At 38.5% G+C, this 17,529-nt stretch overlaps 1 long non-coding RNA gene across 1 annotated transcript in view; it reads right to left on the reverse strand.

The window, feature by feature from the left end:
* Positions 1-17,529, reverse strand: part of LOC137096827 (uncharacterized) — a 401,635-nt gene that overhangs the window by 119,663 nt on the left and 264,443 nt on the right. The window contains exon 2 of the long non-coding RNA XR_010909753.1: positions 7,303-7,380. This is a non-coding gene — a long non-coding RNA (uncharacterized lncRNA). The remainder of the gene's footprint in view (positions 1-7,302; positions 7,381-17,529) is intronic.

Consider the following 17,529-nt stretch of genomic DNA (forward strand, 5'->3'; position numbering starts at 1 on the left):
CTTCCATCATGTTAAAATAATGTTGGGCTCAAACTGGAATCAAATTCTCTTCTATATTTTGTGCTATATTCCCACATGACTCACTGGATTGTGATGCTGCTGTCAAGCATAGTTGTTGTTTCATCTTTGTTCAGTAGAATACAGTGCCACCTGCTCAGCAGACAGTATGTAACTGAGGGACAAGCATTCACATACTGAACTTTTTTTTTTATTTTCTGCAATATCAAATATTCATATTCATAGACTTTATTCCTGTAGAAATGTTAGCTTTCTTCTCTCTCATCTATAGAAATAATTTTTGTGTGCTTAATTTGTCTGTCCAGGATTTTACTGTTTGTTCTCTGTTCATGTGGTTTTCAGAATATGAGGGCAGATTCTCCAGAACCAAGTCGAACATCAGGTAGAATATGCAGCAATGAACAAGCCTACTTGAATCATCCTCTAATTTTCTCTAGGTCATTTTGAAGTCTCTTGTAGACTGGATCTTCAATCATCTTTATTAAGAACTCCAGAACTTGTGTCTTTTTACTGGTATGAAGCAATTTCTTCTGTGTTATCTTAATCCAATATTAACACCTTGCTGGACTCCATATTGCCTTTCTTCAAAGAGACCAGCATTAATTCCTTCAGCAAAGCCTTCAACATGATATCCCACCTCTGTCATGATGAGTTTGTGACCACCGCCTTCCATAACTGCTCTATGTGATAACTCCTTTTTCTCTCAAGCAATTGTCCTTACCCTGCATTTGACCACAGATGGCAAGCCAGAGGGATCAATCCCAAGGGCAGCTCCACACATCAATTATTTCATGAATACTCAATTAAAGCTTTGCTGCAACAGTATGAAAGGTTTATCTTTATCTCCGTGTGAGCAAAAACTGGAGATAAAATTACTCTATCTTGCAACAGATGTCTTAGTCTTTAGGACACTGCATTACGGCAATTGAGTGGGCACCTCTGGTGCAATGGCTATCAGGTGCACAAGGCTATGCCTCAGAATGGGCAAATGGACTATACTTGGTGCATGCTTCAGCTCTGGAAAACAACCCAGGGATGTCTTATCTCAAGAACACTTACAGGACTGTTCATTATTAACTTGCTTTTGGACCTCACCCTATTAGTTCAAATCTTGACTTGAAGTATTTCCTGTCAAAATGCAAGCTAGCATATAAATGTCTCAATCAGGGGGATTTCAGCTGCTACAGACAAAGGGAATTCTATGCTGGGCCCTCAGATTAGACTACTACAAGCCTGAAGAACACAAATAAGGATAACATTTAAATGTATATATTGTATTTGTCTTAATGGGTTGGGAAGTTGCTCAAGGTCTGAAGTTAATCAGAAATTCAAGTAATTGGGAATGTTGTTTACATAAGATAATGATAACGCCAGGCTACACGAAAGGCATAAAAGTAAGTTTTGATAGTAGGGCATTCTGGATAATTGAAGTTCAGATAACAGAGAGGCTACTGTGCAGTCATGGTGTTGAATTTGTCTTTGGAGTTCAGAATCTAAGATTTCATTTTGTCCAAAAGAAACAAGAAGTAGTTGCTATTAGGAGCATGCAAATAACATACTGTAAGTGCAAAATCTTCAAAGAGGCTAGCCCAAACATCCAATTCGATATTAGCTCCATAAGATTGTATGTTTCACCATATTTTTTGTGTGTCTGGATCTTCATTTCACAGCAGTAATATATATAAATATCAAACCAGTTAAACGAACCAAGTTGCTCTGTTTCTTTTCATGTTAACATGATAATTTTTCAGACTATTGATGCTGGAGTAGAAAGCAACTATCCAATGTTTCTAGGAGAAATAACATCTATTTCTCCAATATGGAACCCGAATAATGCATAACTGATTTCTCAGTGGCTAAACTATGTTACTGAGGTAGCATTTGAATCAAGATTCTGAGAACTATAGTCTTTAAAAGGTGACTTTTCTGCTCTGGTCTGGATGCTACATTTCTGGTTTTCTTGGTATAAAATTATTGGCGTTTGTTATGCTGACAGATTAATTCTTTACTTGACACTTCCATTCTGCACTGTAAAGAAAATACCAAATTTGAAATAATACTTGAATTATTTTAGTCTGGCTGTGTATGTGTTAAGTGAACTTCAAGTAATAATGTACAGAGAAATTCTCATTCTGTCTGGTAATGTTGTTCAAATTTAAACCTAGTTTAAATCTTGATGGCCAGCCCAAGGTTTCTTTTTTCCTTTTTGGAAAATCCACCGTATGCTGCTGATGTAATTAATGGAAAAGTAATTTGCTGATATCTCTTCAGACTTTCTTTGTGGAAATGTACAAAACTAATCTCACCAAACAAAATGCAAAACAAAAGTTGAAAGTATGTCCTTTAACCTTTCAATGAATTTTAAAAATGCCTATTGGAGCTGCACATTAATAAAGGCTGTTAAGCTCAGTGGAGTACTTTATATTCATCTGTGCTTCATCAGGCAGGTTCATGGCCTCTGCCGAACTGCAACAGCTCCCTCTGTTCTGAAAACAGTATGGGGGAAGGATAGTAAGTACCATTTGGTAATTAGAAAATGTTACGAGAATTGTCTCAGAGAAAATATCTAATGTACAGTTAAGTATGTTTCTGGAATGAAAATATACAGCACTCAGGATCCAGGAGACAAAGAAAAAGAATGAAATATTTTTCTGTGTGGTAAATATGGAACAGAAGTGTACCATCTTATTCTTTAACATATTGTCTTCACCTCAACCACTTTCCTGCTCAGTTTTTGTGTCTATCATGCAATGTTAGAAAATGAAAAAATGGCAAGCTTTGGGCAGACGTAGAGAAACTATTTGAAAGAGTTCATATATTTAGTTAATACCAAATCAATTGCATATATGTTAGAGAGAGGGAATATAAATTTATAGCAACTCAAACATTTGCCTTCAATTCTAAATTAAAGTTGAAAGCTTTACCAAAGGGGGAAAAAAAGCTGAAAAATGCCACATCACTTTGTTTTGAGTTTGGAAGAGAAAGACACAGCTGCATGCATTTTTGAAAACACATTTCCTATCCACTTAACTAAAATCTTTTCTCTTGCTTAGCCTTTCTCTCTTTCTTATAAACCCATCTCATTATCCAAGCTCTTTGTTTAGCTTACTGATTTCTTTGCACATTCCAGCAAAAGTTTCAATGTTAAGAGCGTCAGCATAAGGAGACTTTATGCAGTGTTGGCTGTAGAACGCAGGTTGCAATTGAGATCACATCATTTTAATTGCCCTACAAGTATTGATTTTTTTTCAAACTTGGAATTAATTGGCATATCAATAAATCAATTACTATCATATAAGTATCAATTAACATATGGTAATCCTAATTTAGACCCCTTTCACACAGCTGTATAAAATCCATATTGAACTGGATTATATGACAGTGTGGACTCAGTTCAAAGCAAATATTTTGAATTTTCTGCCTAGATATTCTGGGTTATATGGCTGTGTGGAAGGACCCCCAATATGTGGCTTGGATCTTGTGATCCAAGCATTATCATTCTCCAATTCTGGGAGACCAACATAAATCATAAATGAATCCATAATATCTTGACTTTGGATAAAGCACCAGTTGGGAAATATTACATTTGTTGGCATTTTGGTACTGGTTCTCATTTAATTAATTTAGCTGCCGGTATAATTCCAGGAGCCCCCGGTGGCACAGTGGGTTAAAGCACTGAGCTGCTGAGCTTGTTGATCGAAAGGTCGCAGGTTCGATTCCGGGGAGCGGCGTGAGCTTCCGCTGTCAGCCCTAGCTTCTGCCAACCTAGCAGTTCGAAAACATGCAAATGTGAGTAGATCAATAGGTACCACTCTGGCGGGAAGGTAACGGCGCTCCATGCAGTCATGCCGGCCACATGACCTTGGAGTTGTCTATGGACAATGCCGGCACTTCGGCTTAGAAATGGAGATGAGCAACACACCCCAGAGTCAGACATGACTGGACTTAATGTCAGGGGAAAACCTTTACCTTTACCTATAATTCCAGAATTAAGTTATGAATGAAATTCCAGTTTAGGTCAATTACCTTAGTTAAAAAGAAATGTAATTAAATTGTCCATTTAGTCTGAAATTTTTCAGCTCAATTTCTCATTTTTTTTCTGCTGAGTCACAAAAGTATGTGAAGATGTGGGAAAAAGAGATCCTAGAGCCACACTAGAGAGCTCAGTGAAACCAGAAGGTTTGCAATACTTTCTCAAAAAGGGAAGTGAAGAATTATTATACAAACCACTGGAATTCATGTGGCATTTCTGATAATGCCTTCATTACAACTGTGAAATGCAAAAACTTAGAATACTGTGTAAAGTTCTCATCACTCTCATAGTGAGAGGGTGGCTGTGGCAAAATTCTATGGAAGGTACTATAGCTCATTGGTGAAGTATCTATATTACATACAAAATACCCCAGTCCCAATTCTCAGTATGTCCAGGAAGGAAAGAAATCTGACAGAAACTTGAATGCACCACCACTAATCTGTGTTAACAATAGGAGGCAAGGTCTGACTCAGACTGCATCTGGGTTGTATCATTATATTTCAAGGTAATGGTTTCATACTAGAAAATCCTGAAGTACGTAGTTCAAATCAAAAATTCTGAAGTAGGTAGGATAAATACTCCAGAAAACAAAACTTTTCACCATAGGTTACCCACTTCTGCATTTAGGGAAAGGGAGCTAGTCACACATCCATCACCTGCAGAGCTTTTCCTCAGGGAGTGCTTAGGAGAAATAAAAGAGATAAAAAGATGGAGGACTTCATTTAAAAGGCTCCTGTAAAATACAAACATGCCAGATACTCCAAAGATCATCTTTCAGCCAACCAATGGCAATGTGTGGTCGAGTGGATGCCCAGAAAATGGCCACTAGAGGAGCAGCCGCATTGGCTGTCAGCTGTATCCAACACCGAAAAAATGAAAGAAAAAAAACGTAAGGGGACAGCTGGGAGATTTCCTTCTCTCCTTCTATCTACTTGGCTAAAAAGGATAGAAAGTGAGTTGATAGCCAGGAAAATGGCCAGGGTACTTGCTTTTTGCAGGGCCTTGCTGTAAGTGGAGTCCTCCTTCCCTCCACTTATTCTCTTCATGTTTTTGTTTATCTGTTTTCATTGTGAACCATTCTGAGTTTTTTTAAAAATAAAAAAATAAAAAAGCATATAAATAATGAAATATATAATGTAATGGATTTGTTCTAGATAGGTCTAACATTGGGTTTAACCCAAAAATGGACAGTAAAACTGAAGTAGAAAGAGAAGGAAATCATTTCTCCTCCTTCTCTTCCCCCTTTCCTCTTCTTTCCCCTCATATTATGAGAATGTATTTGCATCTAATGAAAGTTCTTTGTAATCCTGATGCAGTTACATTTTTCTTTAAGCACCTAATAATGTGAAAACAACAAGCCTAGATGTCCTTAACATGATTCAAGACAATCAGGAGAAGACAACCTTTGCTGGAATTAGTAGCAGGCAAGAAGGGAAAAGAAAAGAGCTCTTGAAATTAGAAATAAAAGTATAGCTAAGTATTTCAGAAGTTTGCCATTTCATTATGTTTTGTTCTAACATTGTATTCTGTGCTAGATTACATGAACCATAAGCCAGAGAAAGTTATATTTTTGGAAGGATGCAAATTTGTGGTTTACCACACAAAACAAAACTTTAACCGTATATTAGTAAGTCCTTGTTTATCTGGATGGCTGAGGATAGGAATGAGAAACTCTCAGCCTCTAGACTGTATTGGGCTTGTAAAGACAAGAATAAAAATGCAATCCTCCAATTAAAAGGTCCTTTTGTTCAATTGCCATAAGCCCATATGAATAAAAAGTACTTTATTTGCTGTTAGAAGGAGAAGAGAGGAGGTGGCCAACCTAGCATCTTGTGAAAGAGGAACCACCAAGAAAGCCCCCTCCTATTTTATTACTATGGGTCTTTATGACAATAGCTTGGAACCTAGGAAGCTGTTGCAGACAGGATCATTCTTGTTTAGGGGCAGAACTGATCTGTGATTTACATATTTTGTGAGGAATATGGGTGACAACCAACCACACCTTGCTTTGTTTTGGTGTAGTCCTATGCTTTTACCTTTCTCCATGCTATCCAAGAAGTTTCCTTAATTGAAACTTAGCTTCACCATAAAATTGATCTCTTGCAACAATTGGTGAAACAGGAAGGATACTTCCTAAGTTACTTTTGAATATACGCTTCTTTAGATGTGTGTTGATATTATATATTAAAACTATATAGACATATAGATTCCTGGAATATCACTTTTTATGTAGTCAGTTACTGTAACAACCATATTTGAACTATTTGTAAATTATCATTTCACATTTTGTTGAATCAAGTGCCAACATACTTATTAAAGAATTAGCTCAATCCAAGGCAGACAACAAAGAGGGTCTAAGTTTAATGAAAAACTGAGATTCCAAAGATTGAAGTTTAACTAATAGAGAGCTGTATTAATTCCAGAGCCCAAAATAGGTAATAATACTCAGAATGTGAAGCCAGAACCTCATAAAAGTCATGAGCTTCAGTTGAATTGGATCAAAATATTTGGCCACAAATCTGCAATTAAAATCTTCGCAAGTATTATTTCATATTTCATGTCTTTCTTCCTCAGTTTAATCACAAATAATGGCACAAAATACTCTGCTATCAAAGAGACATCATTTTACTGATTGCAGGCCAGTGTAGAGTCACTAGTAATAACTACACATATAGTGGGAGTGTGAAATGAGAAGGTGGGCAAGCCTGATATAGCCGGTTCACTACAGCTCATGAAATACTATTGATGTGGAAGGGAAGGCTGTGTAGACCCTATTGGAAAAACTGGTAGGACCAACTAAAAATAGAGTTGGGGCAGGTAGGAAAAAGAGAATGGGACACATCTAAATAAGCTGAAAAACATTCAGGAAGAAGTTCTCCTGTGTTTGAAACTGATGTGTTATTGTGTACTGTGTGTTTGGAACCAGCATAAGTTAAATATCTGTACTATTTGTTATAGACTAACCTATTCATGTTTTCTACATCTCTGTCAAGATATTTTAATGTAATAATGAATAAGGATGACTGGGCACACTGAATCCAACAACCAGCTCATCCATTTGATCAGTATATTGGTCCCCTTAAAGGCCACATCCAGATAGGGATCCTGAGGGTGAAAAAGCAAGATATATGACAGGAGCCCAAAGGTTGCAACTATGAAATCTGACTTATTTGAAAACTATTACCATTCCTAACTTTATCTTTAATCACAATAATGTATTATTCTGCACACATTCCCAAACTGTAGTATACCTGTGCAGGTGGATTTCTTTGGACAACTTCCTTCATAGAGTCAAAAGATGCTTTCCTCTCGAGGTGCAACTAAAAGATCTGGAAGGACAAAAATGAAAATTCAACACTCTTTAACCTGCATTTTCTCTACTTCAGTTTAAGCCTGATGGCCACCCCCACCACCCAAACTTTTATTCATTTAAAAATATATTCAGAAAATGTAGGAACATATTTAGCATCATCTCTAGTTTGATACTAGCTTTTAAAAAGTCAAAATAAAAGATGTTTTGGGAAGATGAAGACCTGATTTATCCTTCGGGAAATGTTGCAGTTTGTTTCAGACTTTCCCCCAAATTCATTATTGAAGGAAGTTTACAACAGATTAAAATACTTAAAAATTCACAAAATGCAAAAGTTAAAATGAGATTAGATTATCACATAGATTAAAACCTGTAAAATGTACGCCATTAAATGCAAAAACATACACACATTGGCACACAAAACCAGAAAAATCCAGCTCATGGTTTAGCTGGGATAGGCCTTGCACAATGAATTATCCAATGCCTTTTGAAACAAAAAAGTCTTTGCAAAAAGAAAGGGAATTCCAGAGATTAAGAAGGATCACTTTTTTGTTCCCATCCATGACAGTGGTGGGATAGAAAAAAGAGCCACCCCAACAGATCTAAAAATCATGTTTAATTTTTAAAGGAATACTAAAAGATCCAGAGTAGGGAAATAATGGTAGATAGAATGTTAAGACTCCTCCTCCTCAAAAAGTGAAAGCAAGGCAAGGACAAAGTAACCCATTCTTTTGTGATATCCTGGAATGGATCTATACCTAGAGTGGGACAAGTCAGCCATGGCCAGTCAGCCAGTTTAACAGGTCTGTTCTAACTATAACTCTAATTTACAGTCTTGCCAGATAATATGTTAATTTAACACCTGTAATGGGCAAGTGAGGAAAGTTCAAAGTCACATAAAGTTCCAACTGTGTAAATTTGAACTAGAGGTTTGTAAACTTTTTGACGGTAACTTGAAGGTCAACAGAAGAGTGTCCTGAGAGACTGAAGCTTTTTCCTGGCTTCTGAACGCTGACTTTTTATCAGATCTGTGACCATTTTTTTTCTCAGCATAGAGAATGTCCTGTTTGTCCTTGTAGTTCAAGGTATATTGCAATTATTAGTGTCTATGGAGAGAAATATATACACATGTCTGCATCAGAACAATAGCATGCTTTCAGAAAGCTTCATAAGAAATAAAAGGGCAATATCAATGGACTAACTTGTATATTTCAGCTAACAGGTTAACTGGCAGAGTACATAAGTGTGCTGAACAGCCAGGAATTTTCATATAAAACTAACAGACTTACATTACATCCATTATATCTAAGCATGGGCTACAAGGACTGAATGACTTAAAGTAGGGAAGATCATTAAAGAGGTAGATGCAATTGAATTGTATTGTTGATAAATTTGCAGAAGAGATATGTAAATAGCTTGCAGCAATATTGCAATTAATTTCGCAGAATACAACCTCTAAGCATTGCTTGTGGGTGTCCATGACTACCTAGAACACCCAGACTTAAAACTAAAGATGTAGAACCTGGTCAATAAGAATTGGAAAGATGCAGGGTTCTTTGTGACCTGATTAAAAATTGAATCACCATTGCTAGAAGCTAGGCTTGTGCAATTTGGCTGGAGGGAGATCCGTTTTGGTATCCAAACCTGTTGAGTACCTAGATCCATTTTCAGGAGCCTTCCAATAAATTGGCTAATGGGAAAATCTGTTTTCGGCTAAGCAGCCAAAAGATCTGGGAAGATCCGGCTCATTGGTGAGAATGGGAAACTTACGAGGCTCCCCTTTCCGTTCCAGGGATCCTTCCCTTTCTTCCTTTCAAGTGGGCCTGGTTTGAGGAATGGAGTTAAGAAAGCATCCTTCCTGGGCTTCTTTTCTTGTTTTTTTCTTCTTCAAGGGAGCATGGCTTTGAGCAACAAGGTTAAGGAAGCACCTTTCCTGGAATCCTTTCAATCTTTCCCTTCAAAGGAGTCTGGGTTGGAAGAATGGGACTAAGGAAGAATGCTTCCTGGGACCCTTTCCTTTCTTCCCTTCAAGGGAGTCTGAGTTTGAGCAATAGGCTAAAAGAAGCGTGTGCCATGTGCTTCCAAATAGAAGGGAAGAAGCTATATCCTGCAGCCACGTAGGCCAGATCGGGCAAAAAACAAAAAAACAAAAAACAAAAAAACCAACAACATGGTGACTGAGCTTTTACCATTAGGCCAACTCAACAAGCCAAACTGGCCAAAGGGAACCGACCAATCCAAATCCATGCACAAGCCTACTAGAGGCTTCCAAAATTTGAAATTCACTCTTATATTTGCAAGTAGAAAGGTGGTCCAGAGAAGTTAGGAGCCACACAAACATCTACAAAAGACACATGTATTCTCATGGCTGTATTTTGTCTATACTTGTTTTCAATAGATAAGGGACATCCTTTTGTAGATTTAGATCTTCACTGCATGCAAAGGCCAAATCAGTAAGAAAAAGAAAGTAAAAAAAGTTCCAGAAAGACTCCTATTTCCAAACTTTCTGCATTTCAGTAAGACTAGGCAGACATCCGAAAATAATTAAAGTGTAAAACACATACCCATACACAACTGATCCACTTTCTTTACTCATTACAACAAAAACCTTCAGACTGTAGCCACCAGAATAGAACAGTGCACATTCTTTATATTTTAATTTGTTCAGTCATTAAAGGTGCCATAGAAAGTACTTTTTGAAAACTTAAAGTAATATTTTAAAATGATATTATTTTGCTGCTTAGCATATTGTTTGAGTTATCTTTCCCGTCTTTAATCGAGGGGATTACCCAACAAAACCAATGTTCATTCAACAACATTTATGAAATCTGTTGTGGATTACCAATATCATCAGTTAAACCTGTTTCAAATGTATTGCTTTCATTCAAGTTAAATTATAAAAGGGTCCATTTGTACCACCACATGTATATACATGAATTCAGCTTTCATCATTTCCAACAAGTTTAATCCAGTGATTTATGTTTTTGACACAGTTTTCAGGGGAATCTGTTAAGGAAACTCAGACAGTTTGATAGAAGAGTTAGACTGGATTAATGTGCTATGTGCCAAGTTTAAAGCCAGCACATTAAAACTATTTGCAGAAAGAAGAAATTTCAACAATCTCAACTTCCTTGAGGTTCTAATCATTTTAGTCACTTTAGCAAAGGGTATTGAGCTATGATAGAAAAACTCAAAGACAATGATCTTTATTATTAGAGAAATGTTAAAATGGCAAAGAAGCAAAACTGCTTTTTCTTTAGCCACAGCGGGAAATAATGCTCCTCGGATTACGGTGTTCTGATGTCTAAAGAGCCAAGCCAAATAGCTGCATGTTCACTTAGCTTGCAAATTATCTTCCTTTTAAAACTCTCCCATTTATATCCATATTAAAAATATATATAAAACCTAATACACATTTAACAGACAAAGGAAAATGAAATGTAAAATGCTTATCTCTTATGTTTCACATCACAGGTGGAAAATTCCAATTTAAGCTCAAGGGAAAGGAGGTCAGGATGACTGAAGGTGTTTTCTTTTTTTTTTAAAAAAAGTGATGCTAAGTTTTTAGGCATTAGGTTGTTTCTGTGTGTTCGTGTGTGTGTGTGTGTGGGGGGGGGGGGGGTGAAATCTGGAAAGTTAGAAGCCTGAAAGCTTTTATATCTTTTCATTGAGTACTGGATTTTGTTGTTTGTGTTGAAGAAGGAGATGGAGGTATGTAGAAATGTTCTACTGTGGTACATTGTTTGGCTGTCAGGTAGTAGTTTCCAACTATGGTTCTCTAGAGGTCATTGGACTAGAACTCTCATCATTTCAATTTGCTGGTTAATACTTGACATAATGGGAGCTGTAGTATGCCATTTACAACCAGATTAAATTGAGGAATGAATTTAGGAAGAAGCGTAGTAATAGTTGTGGTGGCAGCCATGAATGCAGAGGGAGTTGAAAGTGGAAGAAATTACTTGACACTTTAATTTCCATGGATCAATGCTATGGACTTAAAGGAGTTGCGGTTTTACAAGATATTCAGCCTTCTTTGCCAAGGTTTCTGGTATCTCACCAAATTATAAATCCCAAGCAGTTAAAATTGTGTCAATCTGCATCAACTTCTAGCTTGAGGGAGGTAGAATTCTCTTAGTTTATTGGTTGAGCTTTAAACTTAGTTAGAACCAGACAAAGAGGAACTGCACAAGAAAGACAGAATAGGATAGATACAGAAGGAGGCTAGAAAGGGAAGAAGCAGAGTGTGGAAGGCAGGATACCAAGGGTCCATTTACACAGGCCTTTTAATGTGGAGCTAATCTGGAGTGGCAATACTCGAGTCTAGACCACCCCAGGGCGACTATGCTCCCTTTTTCTGTGTTATTATGACTGCCCAATTCATCAAAGCCAAGTTTGCCTCCCCTCATCCCTTAACTGTGTCATTTTTGTCAAACTGTTTTGCTCCACACTGGGGGCTGGAAGGTTCTGGATGTTACATGGATGCGCGAGACTAACTTCTGGCTCATTTCAGGGTTTGTGACCCATGTAGATGGACCCTATGAGAAATGTGCCTGCTTAGCTCAAAAGAAGGTTTGTTCAAAGAAATACTTTTGGATAATGAGGGGGAAGAGGAAAATGTCAAAGACAGGTGAACAGAATAGAGAGAATAATACTAATCCCAAGGGCATATGCATTTGTAGCAAAGAATATACAGCATTCCCTCACTGTACGTCGCCCAGAGTCACCTTCAGGCTGAAAAAGGTGGGATAAAAGTGTAGTAAATAAATATTGCGGGTGTTCCATTCCAGGACAACCCACAATAAGTGAAAATCCATGAAATAGGGATGCTCCGCTCACTTGAGTGGGCAGAGTGTCCCTACTTCATGGCAGAATCCTCCTCTTCACCACCTCTGCTGCTCCTCACCTCAGAGGCCCCTTCCTCGCCAGGCTGGGCACCCAAGGGGCCCCAAGGCAGGGTAGAGGCACTCCACCCACTTGACAGTGGCTGCTTTCTCCTCACCACCTCCACTGCTCCCCATCTTGGAGGCCCCTTGAGCACGCAGCCTGGCGAGGAAGGAATGGGGAGCAGTTACACAGTGTTTGCTCACTGCTCCCCGCAAAACAGCAAGTCCACAATAAAAGAACCGTGATGTAGCAAGGGAACACTGTATGTTTGTCAATGTTTTAGTACAGGTACTACATTAGCTTATTTTTGGTACTTGAAATAGTACCTAAGACTGAGATTGAAGATCTACAGTAGCCTAGAAGTTGGTATGTCGGAGAACGTAAGAGCAAGAGCCCCTTTCTATTATTGCTCCTCCTCCTTCCCGTGCAGCTTCTATAGCTCAAATGTACCAATGAACTTAACTAAACTGCACTACATTGCTGCTAGGAATTTCAGGTAATAATTTGGTTTGTAATTCTAATCAGTAGGGGACAACACAGAGTTTTCTACAACATATGGACTTTACTGTAGACTACACTTAATTTTTTTTGATCCAGCTAAGACAATATGGGGGTGGGTGAACCCCCCCCCCTTTTTTTTTTGGAAAAGTTGGTTCTTCCCTTTTATCATATTTTGCAAAGAAAAATGCAAAGCAATAAGAAAGAAAATAAAGCAAGAAAATTCAGGCATAGTAGAACTGCTAAGAATCATAATTAAGTTTTCAAAAGGGTGGAAAGAATTTAAATATTCATCAAATTAAACATGCACTAGTCATTTCATCTTTAATTTCTGATATGGGTGGGAAAGAATTTCTGAACACATTTGTTGTCAAAGTATTGTTAGAATTAGAAGACTGGAATGTACAGCTCTAGGAACAAATTCCCACAATTCATGTGGTGAGGATATTTCAAGTGGCAACTTTTTAATCTTCAGCAGCAAATTAAGACTTTAAACAACAAAACAGCATTGTTCGGCAGATATGCCTGTCACAATCCTCCTACAAGCTATTAGTAACCAAAAGCTTTGAATAGAAATTTTTTTGTTCTCCTTCATATTTGATTCAAGCAACTATTTAACATTTTGTCTAAGTAGAGTTTTTCCTCCCTGTAAAAGCACCTCACTCAGTAACCCTTATCAGAGTTATGTGACCTTGGAGTACATAAATGAAAACATAACACGTATCCTGGTGTCTACAATGGGAGTTCCTAGTTAGGAACACATTTGGCCTGTTACATACAAGCTCATAATATAGCCATAGAGATGCTGAAAGGGAAAGAAAAATGGTACAAAGCTTCATTAAAGAGAGAGGCTTGAAATGGAGGAAGAATGTATTTGCTTGTTTACTTTATTTATATACTGTTTTTCTTCTAAGTCATCCAAGAAGGTTTATTTATTTCAAAGATGAATACTAAAACAAAATGTATACAGTTGCCCACTAGTTTCACATGAATTAGAGATGGGGAACCCCTGCAAATGTAGAAGAACCACAAATATCTCTGTGGGTGGGAAAGGCTTCCTTGCATAGACAGCAGGTTCTGTGCGTTCCCCAAATCCGAATGGAGTGGAGTAGAAGCAATTTCAGTCATCAGTCTCAATGAACCTGCAGACTTTTTTTGGGGGGGCGGGGGGTTGTGACTGAAATTTCCAGTCTCCATGGCTTTAGGGGAGGCATAGCACCCCCCTCTCTCACACACATATACATACACACCTTGTCACCTCTTTCAAAGTCTGCTGGTTTGTATACTTCTGTAGGAGGGTGGATAATGACTGAAATAGCCATTTGCACCACCCCTGAAGCTGTGACAAACCCATGAATAATAAAAATTGCAAATTGTGGAGGCTGGCTTGTAAACAAATTCTGTTGTATCAGATGCAATCTTCTCAGGAACTTACGCTGGGAGTTAGCAGGGTAATAAGTCTGCTTTGGGTTACTGTCTGAACTTTAAATGAACTGTTCAAGAGATTGAGAGCTATTTCTATAATAGGTGCAGCATCTTGTGCAGCTCCTTTAAAGTTCAGAGTGGATTTACTGTTCCAGTGGAAGCTGAAACTACCAGTCTTGACTGGTATCAGCTCTCAGACCTGGGGTTCCAAAGCTCTGGAGTGAGAGGAAGTTACATGTTTCTAGGACATGTATGCTGCCATACAGAGGTGGCTCGTCCATTACGTGAAGTAAGCGGTCGCAGAACACTTTTTTTTGCCAGGGGTGCAGAGGCGCCTCTGTAAATGCCCCTCGACCACCACTTGAGGAGCGCCCCCTCAGCTCACAACAGCCCTAGCAGTCCGGGGAGAGCCTCGGCTTTCTTGCCTCACTGCCGGGCGATCCTCTTCCCAAAGGGGCCGGGCCCTTGAGCCTCGCCTAGCCCCTCTTGTTCCTGCTCCACCCGGCCACCGGGTGCGCGAGCAGAGCCGGCGCTCAATTGTTCTCCGCGTTCGATCCCTTCCCCATGACTGGCTCCCTTTCCTGATCCTCCGGCGCTCCACCCACCTCCTCTCCTCTCCCCAATCCGTGGGTGGGCCAAGGGGCGGAGCCGCCGCGCCTGGCCCGCTTCGGGTCCGGAGGCGTGTCTGAAGACCCCAGTGTGCACTCCAAAAGTCTCCTCTTCTCCTGACTTTCTCTTCAGCCATTGGGACCAAGAGAGAGAAAAAGAGAGAGAGCCCCTCCGGCTGGAGGTATCTTCTGCTCCCTCCTTTGTTTTTGCGCCTACCTTCAGGAAAGGTGGGCATCTCCACCTCTCTCTCTCTCTCTCTCTCTCTCTCTCTTGGTCCCAATGGCTGAGGAGAAAGTCAGGAGAAGAGGTGACTTTTGGTGCACATGCCGGGGTCTTCAGGCATGCCTCCGGACCCAAAGCGGGCCAGGCAAGGGAGCAAGTGCAGCAAGTGTAGTTACTGGGATGTATAGTTCACCTACAATCAAAGAGCATTCTGAACTCCACCAATGAAGGAATTGAACCAAATATGGCACACAGAACTCTCACAACGAACAGAATATATATATCAATGATTGGTTGGGGGGGGGGGGTGCGCCAAAATACTGTTTGCTTACCATTGAAAATTACCTAGGGCCACCTCTGCTGCCATACTAAATGTTACACCAGTATCACCTCCTCTCCCCTTCCCAAATCAGATTGTTATTCCTTTACTATCATTGTCACCATTACTCTGTGACCAAGGAGTGGGGAAGTAAAGTCCAATATCCACAGGACTGATGTCTGTGTTTTCATTTATCCACATTCATCAAAATACATCCTCCAGCATGACTATGGTATTCTTGAAGTTCTTCATATCAATAGAGTTTGCTATTATCAGCTGTTTTGCATATCCACGCTGTCTGGGAACATATTTCCCATGGATACAAGGATCATACTGTACATTTCTTATACTCTATGTACAATACAATAATAATATATTCTATGCATTTTTGCAGTTGTCTAGATGTTTCTTGGAGCTACATCAAAGAAGCATTATTAGAGTAGAACAAGCTAAATTCTGAGCAGTAAGTTGCTGACCCTGCCTTATCTCTGGGGCTGAATGTGCAAAATACAAGTAAGAAAATAGCTAGTATACTGAGAAAGATGTGTGTGTGTGTAGCTCTAACTAGTCATGTAATGCTATAAGGACATATAATGATACTGCAACGTGAAATATTAGAAAAATAAAAGCTGAAAGTGAATTGGTCTGTCTATCATGTTTCCAAACAAATCACTAATTTAGATTTGTTAAAAGTCAATATGTCAATAAGGCCATGCCTTTAATTAGACCTTGAGAATTTTACTTTTCAACAAAACAAAACTTTAAGGCCAAACTTGTCTAAAAGAAGATCATGGTACAGTTAAAACCAAACAAATAAAAATATCCAAATAGTATTTATTTTTAGAACTTTTCCTACATTTGGATGTTTTGTTGCATGAACATAACAAAGGAGTGTGTGTGTTTTGGAGGTACAGTAGGTCTAAGTATGGACCATTTTTAAATATAGAAGAGAATTTTTGAGAGGAATATATGAAATAGGACTGTGGTATGTAAGGATGGGGCTCATGTTCAGAGCTGGAACTGCAGTTCCCTAACGGATGCTTGGGCATTGCCCTCAGGGAACCCAACTCTTAAGCAGCCCTAAGGAATGTGGGAAAGAACTGCCACAACTGTTCTCTCAACTGTGGATGATCTCTTCCGGAGTTGGTAGTATGAGCTTCCAGGTCTGCTTCCCTTTTGAAGAGAACACAGAAGAGTATTTAAAACAACTTTCTTCCCCAGGAACTTTTCTCTCTTCCTGAAAAACCTTCCTGCTCTCATATCTTACATTCTCTGAAGTGAAAGGAAACACCTCTAGTCAGCTACACATCACACAACAAAGTTCCTTCTGCAGTCTTCATGTCCCCTGTGTTTTACAATTATGTTTAGAATGCTTTATGCTGGTATTTCATTTCTTACATTTTTATTTTTATTTAAATATTATAAAATATTATGGACTATTTTTTTGTTATTACTGAAACACTGACTTTGAACATAGATCCCTGTGTGTACAACATGGAAACACATATAGACCATCCAAGGGTAAGATTATATTTTTATGCTAAATATAAGGTGAAAAAAGAACATAGACCATCAGCTTTATTACTATACTGAGAAGGTGAAAGGAGACTATAGCAAGTATTCATAAAATTGCTAGTCTGAAAACCAAAGTTTAAGTTTCTAGTCTTCAGGATTTAAGTGGAGTTTAAGTAGAGAAGCAAGAAATATGTGGATGTTCTAATGAAGCATATGAGCTCAACTTCTAAAGAGCTTGTGACAATGGTTGAGGCTACACTTATATAAACACTAGGAGTAAGTCCCATTGAAATCTAAATCCTCTAGTTGAACTAGTTGCAGCATGGTGTTTGCAATTGGGAGTCTGAAGTCTGGTATTCCAATCCCAACTCAGTTATTGTCCTAGGGCAACTCTGACTATATCACTGTATCTCAGTCTTGATTCTTGCTCTGTTTAATGGGACTAGTAGTCTTAATCCAATGGTTGTTAAGGGATGCTAATGATTGTAAAGATGTTTGAAGTGCAGCATAAATAAAGATTATGATTTATCTATATAGATATGACAATTAAGCTAATGTTTGTAAAAGACTCCAGAAAAGCTGGACTTGAAAAGGTCCCTTCCTTTATTTCTCAAGTGCAAGGAATTGTTCCTATTGCACTTCAACCAAACGTTTAATCAGAAAAGAAAAACAAGTTAAACAGGTTGCCTCAATAGT

Source organism: Anolis sagrei, chromosome 4 (genome assembly GCF_037176765.1).
Source record: "Anolis sagrei isolate rAnoSag1 chromosome 4, rAnoSag1.mat, whole genome shotgun sequence".
NCBI classification, from domain to species: Eukaryota; Metazoa; Chordata; class Lepidosauria; order Squamata; family Dactyloidae; genus Anolis; species Anolis sagrei.